Source organism: Rhinopithecus roxellana, chromosome 12 (genome assembly GCF_007565055.1).
Source record: "Rhinopithecus roxellana isolate Shanxi Qingling chromosome 12, ASM756505v1, whole genome shotgun sequence".
NCBI lineage: Eukaryota > Metazoa > Chordata > Mammalia > Primates > Cercopithecidae > Rhinopithecus > Rhinopithecus roxellana.
In genome coordinates, this window is record NC_044560.1 from 14568791 (window position 1) to 14578025 (window position 9235).

Here is a 9235-nt window from a genome sequence, read left to right on the forward strand (position 1 = left end):
GACCTGTGCGGTGACCTTCACAGAAGGACCACTCTTCAGGTTCTTTCAGCCACTCTCCGGAGACTCCCCTGCCCGTCAGCTATGGCTTGTGGGGGTCCCCTTGTGCATGTATCTCTTTATCCCTTTCAAATGGTGGCATTTTAAGTGTCCAGAACCCAGAGGCAGAGCCCTCATATCAGCATCAGGCCAACTCCCTGTGAATTCTCAGTGGTTCGTGGATGACTTAAGAAATTCTCCCCTTTCTTCTTTCCCTCATAATCTGAAAAGACACCCAACAAGTTCATCTTTCGGTTTAAATTTGGCCAATGTCTTTAGTCTCCGGATGTCTTGGATTATGAATCCTGAGCACCCGCCGTGTGCTCTTTCATGCGTAAGGGATGAAGCCAGGGAGAACAAAGTCGCCTTTCAGGTTTGATGTGACCTTCAGCTTCACTGGGTGCATGTTGGGATCTTCTCTCCCAGGAAGAGATCCTGTCCCATGTAAATCTCTCTGGGGACTTTGCAACAAGCCTGGCTAGGGAATCAGGGCAGATTTGCATCTGGGGTGCCGGCTTGGGGCCTGGTCTTCCTCCAGCCTCCCTTCCCTGACCATTCCCAGGTACTGATCAGAACAGGTGCCCGTTTGTATATTAAGAAGTAACCCGGCCAGGTGCGCTGGCTCACGCCTGTAATCCCAGCACTTTGGGAGGCCAAGATGGGCAGATCACAAGGTCAGGAGATCGAGACTATCCTGGCTAACACAGTGAAACCCCGTCTCTACTAAAAATACAAAAAATTAGCCGGGTGTGGCAGCAGGTGCCTGTAGTCCCAGCTACTTGGGAGGCTGAGGCAGGAGAATGGTGTGAACCCAGGAGGTGGAGCTTGCAGTGAGCCGAGATGGCGCCATTGCACTCCAGCCTGGGTGACAGAGCAAGACTCCGTCTCAAAAAATAAAAATAAAAAAAAGAAGTAACCCTTGGGCCTGTTAGGTCTTTTGCAGCTAACACCAGTGATACTAGTCCTCGCAACCTCACATGCTACCAGGTAGGTGGTCCTAGTCCCATTTTCCTGATGAGGCAGCTGAGGGTGAAGGAGGATCAACAAGTTGACCAAAGTCTCACATCCACTCGGGGATCTGGGATTTGAACCCTGCTCTCTGACTCCAGCGCTCCAGATTTCCACTGCACAGTGCCTCTCCGTGTAGATCAAGGTAAACCCCAACCGAGCTGCCGTGCCCTGCTGTACCTCGTCAGCAGCCCCAGCTGCCACGGAAGACGCCGGAAGCTGCTGGCCAGTGGGTGTCTCCACAGGCAAGGGCTGACTTCCTAGCTAGACACCAGAGCAGATCCCACCTCTTCCCCAGTGGCTGCCCTTTGGGGCCACTTCTCTGAACATGTCTAGTTTAGAACTCCACAGGGGTGTGTCTCATTGCATTGGGACTCTGCTTTGTCCCCAGTGGCATTGCTCAGCCTGCCAGTGGGGCCCACAGCGTTGGTGCCCCTCAGAGAAGGAAGGCTTCCTCTGGGAGGTGAATGCCAGCCTCGAAAGGGCATGAAAGGAGGGTGCACATCTTGAACACTAGCAGCATCCACACATACCAGCTAGTTTAAGCTGCTGCACGGCACCTGTGCCTGTAGGTATTGTTAGCTCATTTTAGAGATGATGATACCGAGGCCTGTGGAGATTCCATGATCGGCCAGCCTCACGTAGCTATTCGGCGGCAGGCCTGGGACCCAGAGCCTGTGTGTTCTCCACTGTGCTGGGTGGCTACCCCTGCAGGCCAGTTGGGACATTGGCAAATCAGGATGACCTTGCTTGCTTAGGAACTTCTGAACCCAGTGCAGTGTAACCTTAGCCAAGTGTCCAGCACAGAGGTACTGGATCAGATGGTGCGTTTGTGGCCAGGACAGATGTGGGCTGTGTCATGAATCCTTGTTGCCAGACAGCAATTCTGACTGCACCTGCTGAGCCCCAGAACAGCCTGTCCCAGGGTGACTGAGGTACAGCTGCCCTTGACCCCCTTGCAGTCCAGGGGTTATAATTCATGGTACCCTGGAAAGCTCCCGGGTATGGGCTGGGCTTGCACCAGGCCAGCGAGACATTGGAGGTCAGAGCTGAGGTATGGCAGCTGGGGAAGCCGGGGCAGGCTCCTAGAAGAGGGACTTATTCCTGGTGGGCCTCGAAGGAAGGGTAGAATGGTTGGCAACTGCATTGCTAGCCTGGGAGCTCCTTGAGGACATGCCTGTCTGATTCGCCCCATGGCCTCAGTGCCCAGCCTACCACCTGGCACAGAGTGGCCATCGAGTTCATCAGGAGGGGAGAACCAGCCTGGATCCCATGAGAGCTGCAAGAAGGGGCAGCCCTGGCTCAGCAGGCGGCGCTGGAGCCCGGGGGTCCATTTAGCCAGCTGTCAGACCCATCCTGTGGCAGCTCCCCGGTGTGCACTGCGCTTAGGCGCTCTGGGTCTCCATCACACACAGCCCGTGGCGTGGCACACCCATCCCGGTTTGTAAAACATATTGTGTGGTCCACCCTCTGCCCCGACCGAAGATCTTGGTTTTCATGCTGTCTTCAAAGTAAGATTCTAGAATGTTAGTACTGGGAGAGCCCCTGATGGTTCCCCAGCCCACCCACTGGGCTTATAATGGGGAGCTAAGGCCTGCAAAGGGCACAGGACTCGCCCGGGACTCACAGCAGTTAAGAGAGCTGGGATCTGAGCTGTATTTTCCACCGACTCCATGCCCAGTCCTCCATCCACCAGGGGGAGAGGAGAGAGAAGTCCTTTCCACTCTCGCTAGAAGGGGGCCATGCGCTTGCAGGGAACTGGATGTGATGATAAGAAGAGGCTGGAGAAAGGACCTTGGTGGATTCTTGAGCATGTAATGAGCACCAGCTCATCATCCACTGTCTCTCCACTGTCCCCCTCAAGGGCCCTGAAGTCTCATCTACAGCTCAGGCTGCTGGCCAGACGCCTAGAAGAGGGGGCATGGAGCTGCGGTTCTGAGTGCAGCCTCTGGGGCCACAGCAGTCAGGACTGGGTTTCAATCCCAGACGACCGCTTTTTAGCTGCAGAAACAACTTAGTAGCCTGTGTCTCAGTCTCCTCACCTGTTAAATAGGGTAAAGGTGCAGTCCAAACAGAGAGGGGCTGCTTTGTGGGGCCAGGGGAGGTCAGATGGGGGTGAGGATGATGAGTCTCTCCTGAGGGGTAAGGGCCACCCAGGGTAGCCGAGGTGGGGAGGAGACAAGTTGTGTCCTACCAGCTCCCCTGATGCACCCAGGTGCATACTCAGGCCCCGCCACGTTGAGACCACCACATTGTGCCCTCAGGAAAAACTCAACAAACTCCACGGTCTAGCCAGGAAAGCATTCCAGTCTAGCTGTTTCCGTTAGGAAGGTATTTAGTGAAGAGCGCCAGATCACAAAAGCCCTGGCAGGGTGAGGGTGCAGGTGGTCCCTGCAGGGGCTCAGGGATCTGGCGGCTGCTGCTCCTGCAGGTCCCGGTGGCTGCATCCCAGGGCAGAGCTGGCCTGAAGCTGCTGACAACAGAAGTTGGGAAGAGATGGTTTGCAGACATCCAGCCCCTGTGGCTCAGGAGGGCACAGGGAAGGGAAATGGTGCTGAGATGCAGCAGACCCTCTGGCACCCCACCACCCCGACACTGTTGGGGGGCAGGGAGGGTAAAAGAAGCTGGGGGAGGTTAGCCCCAAGAAAACCTGGCTGCCACACCTACTGTGTCAGGAGCTATGCCGAGGCTTTGCACACATTATCATGTAATCCTTAGGATAGCAACGTGAGGCCATGAACTGATCTGATTGAGATGTGAAAAGCTAGGACAGCACCCCAGGCCTGTTTCACATGGGTGGGGCCTGCTCCTGGCTCTCCCTGAGCCAGGCTTGGGTCAAGGGTCATTCATCCAATGCCCAGCAATTGAGTGCCCACTACATGCCAGGATGCATGCCAGACACCTGGAACATGGCAGCAAACAAAACAGCAGAAATCCCCATCCTCATGGAGCTGACGCTCCTCCAAATATGTATAAACATTTATAAATATGTAAAAATAAGTGTGGTGTAAGCACTTCGAAGGAAAAAGGGCAGGGGAGGGGACGGGAGTAGCCTGGCCAGACGTGCTGCTGCACCTGGGGTGGTCGATGGCGTTGGACAGAGTCCTGGAGAAGGTAGGGAGGCCTGAGAGAAAGGCACCTGAGAGGGCAAAAAGCAAGCACAAAACCCCAGGATTGCAGTTTGGAATGTGCCAAGGGCAGGAAGAGGTCTGAGGCTGGAGAGGAAGGAGGAAGGAGGTGAGCTAGGAAATGGGCTCAGAGCAGGCACACGCCTGGACCAGGGGGCAGTGGCAAGGCTCAGATCTGCTGTGCAGGGCTCAGTGTGGGGTCTTGAGGACACGAAGGCTGCACAGCCAGGGGCAATGCAGAGACTGAGGCTCTCGGAGAGTGAGATCCAGGGTCGGACCCAAGAAAGAGCAACCTCCAGGCTTGCAAGGGGGCAGATGGAAGGTTGGAAAGGCAACCGTGGGTCTGCCTGCTCTGTTGTCCCATTGGGGGCTTCCAAGTTTGTCGAAGAAAAGGACGTGTGCGTGGCCAGTGGCCTGGGTTTGGTGGTGGTCCCAAGTCTGTGTGTCGGGAGTCCTGTGGGTGTCTGTCGGCCTCTGGCAGTGGCCTGAGTCAGAGATTGATGTATCCCCGTGTGATGTGGAGGGCTGGTGTCTCTTGGTTCCTGCCAGCCATGTGAGAGGCTGATGCAGCGAGTGTTCTGGGCATGCTATATCATTTCTCTGGGTGTATGTGAGTGGGACTGTGTATGTGCCAGGGGCGTGTAGACCTGCAGGTCTGTACATGAGTTGAGGGTGAGAGGCCTGTGTGTTTCCCTGTGCATGTCCGTGGGTTCCTGCTTGTCCGTAGTGGGCAGCAATGAGGGGTGTTTTTGACTTTGGCCTGTCTGAGTCATGCTCGCTTGACATTCCACAACTCAGCTCTAGTTCTTGCAATGAATCGAAACAGACAGCCCCCAGGACCCAGCAGGACTGGCCTGTGCTTCTTGGGGACTTGGGTTCAGGGTCTGCTCACCAGGCATCTTGGGGAGGTGAGGAAGACTTACTGTCCCGGTCCCCAGATGCAATGCTTTAAACCCAGAGACTCTCCTTTCTGGGTCACAAGGCTGGACCAGGGCTCTCACCACCCGGCTGGGAAGACTCTATGATGTTTGAGCCTTGCCAGCCCCAAGGAAGAGTCAGACCCCTCAACCTGGGGGCCTCCTGGGAAGGCCAGGACTCCGGCACTGTGGAAAGAGCACGGAGTTAGAAGTCAGAATGGACCTGAGTTCCAATCCCACTTCTGGCCAGGCACAGGGGCTCATGCTTGTAATCCAAGTACTTTGGGAGCCTAAGGCAGATGGATTTCTAGAGTCCAGGAATGTGAGCAACATGGAGAAACCCTGTCTCTATAAAAAAATACAAAACAAAACAAAGCAAAACAACCCCCCAAAAAAACAACGAGCCGAGTGTAGTGGCATGCACTGGTAGTCCCACCTACTCAGGAAGCTGAGGTGGGAAGATCGCTTGTGCCTGTGAAGTCGAGGCTGCATGAGCTGTCATTGCACCACTGCACTCCAGTTTGGGCCACAGAATGAGACCCTGTCTAAAACAAACAAACAAACAAACAAAAACTCGCTCTGTCATTTCCTAGTTCCAAAACTTTAGTCAAATGGCTGCTCAGTTTCCTTATCTGCAGAGGCGGGACTGGCCTCTTGGACCTACTGTGGAGATTAAATGAGCACTGACTATGTACCCAGCCCTGGGCTGAGAGCTTTGCATCACCCCATTGGCTCCTCATGATAACTCTGTGGAATGGGTACTGGCCCCATTTTGCAGAAGAGGAAACTGAGGCCCAGAGAGGCGGTGTGACTTGCCCATGGTCATTCAGCTGGGAATGAGCAGAGCCTGGATTTGAACCAGGCAGCCTGACTTCAAAAGTAGCAGTATGAGGCTGGGTGCAGTGGCTCATGCCTGTAATCCCAGCACTTTAGGAGATGGAGGTGGGCGGATAACTTGAGGTCAGGAGTTCGAGACCAGCCTGGCCAACATGGTGCAACCCTGTCTCGACTAAAAATACAAAAAAAAAAAATTAGCTGGGCGTGGTGGCACGTGCCTATAATTCCAGCTACTCAGGAGGCTGAGGCAGGAAGATCGCTTGAATCCAGGAGGCAGAGGTTGCAGTGAGCTGAGATCGTGCCACTGCACTCCAGCCTGGGTGACAGAGACTCCGCCTCAAAAAAAGCAAAAGTAGGCCAGGCACGGTGGCTCACACCTGTAATCCCAGCACTTGGGGAGGCCCAGACTTGTGGATCACCTGAAGTCGGGAGTTCGAGACCAGCCTGACCAACATGGAGAAACCCTGTCTCTACTAAAAATACAAAATTAGCCGGGCATGGTGGCGCATGCCTGTAATCCCAGCTACTCGGGAGGCTGAGGCAGGAGAATCTCTTGAACCCAGGAGGCAGAGGTTGCAGTGAGCCAAGATTGTGCCATTGTACTACAGCCTGGGCAACAAGAGTGAAACTCCGTCTCAAAAAAAAAAAAAAAAAAAACAAAAAAACAAAAGTAGCAGCACAAGACAGTGAAAGGAAAGCAGAGCACCTGGCTTTGGGTACCTGGCTAGTGGTAGCTGTTACTACTGAGGCTCAGAGAGATGAAGCAACTTGCCCCAGGCCACACAGCCAGGAAGGAACGGGGCCAAGATTTGAGGCTGGGCCTAACCCAACACACCATCCACTTTCTCTTTCACAGAGGCCCTCTCCCACCCCATCTGGCCTGCCCTTCAGTGGAAACTGAGATGGGGCCCAGATTTGGGGTGGGACTTGGCTAAGGTCACACAGAAGCAGGCCTGCAGGCCCAGGGCTTCTTCCTCTTCAGAGAGCAGGGCTGAGGGGCAGATAGACACCCATATGCTTAGCAAGCCCCCACTGTGGGCCTGGTGTGGTGGCCGCCCCTCCTGGTGTGGAGGAGGCAGGATGGTGCCATTAGGCAGAGGCACTAGGAGTGGCCTGAGACACAGACCCAAGGAGGAGCCAGCAGGGTGGTCCAGGCCCGCACCGGCTGTCTCTAAGAGCAGAGGAACTTCTGCCCGGCTCAGGGAACCTGGGGCGACTCCACGTGGGAAGGTCCCACTGGGCCATGGATGTCCAGCCAGTGGTTCCCTCCTGTGGCGATGTTCCTGTGAGCGTGGCAGTCAGTCCTAGCCCCACTTAGTCACCCCAGGCAGCAGAGACCCTGTGCCATCCCTGCATCCACCGCCTGAGAAAGATCGGGAGGAAGCATGTTCTGCACACTCCTTTATTGCAATAAGTTTGTGGATTCAGCTCATTACATTTAATTAGAATTATTTAATTGGAATCTTTTTTTTTTTTTTTTTTTTTTTTTTTTTTTTTTTTTTTTGAGACAGAGTCTTGCTCTGCCGCCCAGGCTGGAGTGCAGTGGCCGGCTCTCAGCTCACTGCAAGCTCCGCCTCCCGGGTTCACGCCATTCTCCTGTCTCAGCCTCCCGAGTAGCTGGGACTACAGGCGCCCGCCTCGTCGCCCGGCTAGTTTTTTGTATTTTTTAGTAGAGACGGGGTTTCACCGTATTAGCCAGGATGGTCTCGATCTCCTGACCTCATGATCCGCCCGTCTCGGCCTCCCAAAGTGCTGGGATTACAGGCTTGAGCCACCGCGCCCGGCCTTAATTGGAATCTTAATAAAAGAGTAGAGCAGGAAGGAGGCTGATGAACGGAGGTGAGGAGAGCTTTGCTGAGCGTGAGGAGCAGAGCCAGCTGGGAGGTGGAGTTGGGGAGGGCTGCCAGGATGAAGGCCTGGATGGCTAGGCAGAAGGGACGTGCCAGGACCACCAAGGCCTGGGCTGGGCTTTCCTTGACCTGTTCCGTACCAGGTGGCCCTGTGGGCAGGTCCTGGGCTGGTTTCCTGTCCTCAAGGATCTCAGGGTTCATGCAGACAGTTACCACGCCCAGTGCAGGAGGCAGAGTCACGTGCCAACCAGAGATGGACGTTGAGCCTGGCGTGCGGTTAGGAAGGCTTTCTACAGCAGGGAGGCCTGTGGTGAGACCTCACTGTGTTGAAGTTCGATGAGGAGGGGAAGGGCTCCAAGCAGGTGTGAGGGAAGGCGGAGCGTTTGAGGCACCTGGCGGGGACAAGACAGGGTGCAGAGCAGAGGCCTGGCGCCGGGCGGCTGGCTCACGTCCCGGTATCACCATGAGTTGGCTCTGGCAAGTGACCTGGGCAGGTTATGCCCCCGTCGGAGCCTCGTCTTCCTCATCTGTAAATGGGGGTGATGGTGAGGCTCTTGCGTGGATGAGAGGAGCTGCAGAGAGCACTTGGAGCAGCGCCTGGCACGCGTCAGTGCGTGTGCATGAGCTGTTGGGACTGTTAGGATTGTCGCAGTGGAGGTCTCCAGCAGGTCATCAGTTACATAAGCTCAGGGGGCTCTGGGCTGGGGATGTAGCTGTGTCATCGGTGAAGCAGCAGGTGTGGATGAGCCCCCTCACCTCCATGTCCTCTTTCCTCATTCCCTGAAAAAAAAAAAAACAGTTTTGTTCAGAGATCTGACCCCAGCAGGGCTCTTGCACTTCAGGGAATACTGGGAGAGTTATTTCCTCTCTCTCTGTCTGTCCCTCTCTCTTGAGCACACAAAGAAGCAGGTGACCATCGACTAAAGACAAAAATCAAGCTTTTAAATAATTGACATTAGTTTTATACAGAAGTCTTGCTGATGACTATAGACAGAGGCCTATGGCCCACAAGCAACCCTCCAGAGGGGGTTTGTCAGACGACTACAGCACAGCATTTGAGCCCACTGCTGATATGCAGCTGGTGGAGGTTCAGTAGTACAAAATCACATCGAAGTTTGGGTGCAGGAGCCCATCTGGTGATAGATTACAGAGGCATCATCACTAACCCCGTTAGACATCATTACCTTATGTGCAGTAAAAGGCAAGGACTAGGGTCGTTTATCTTTGTTTTTGTTGTTGTTGTTGTTGTTGTTGTTGTTGTTTTGAGACGGAGTTTCGCTCTGTTGCCCAGGCTGGAGTGCAGTGGTCGGATCTCAGCTCACTGCAAGCTCCGCCTCCCGGGTTCAGGCCATTCTCCTGCCTCAGCCTCCGGAGTAGCTGGGACTACAGGCTGCCCGCCACCTTGCCCGGCTAGATATTTGTATTTTTTAGTAGAGACGGGGTTTCACCGTGTTAGCCA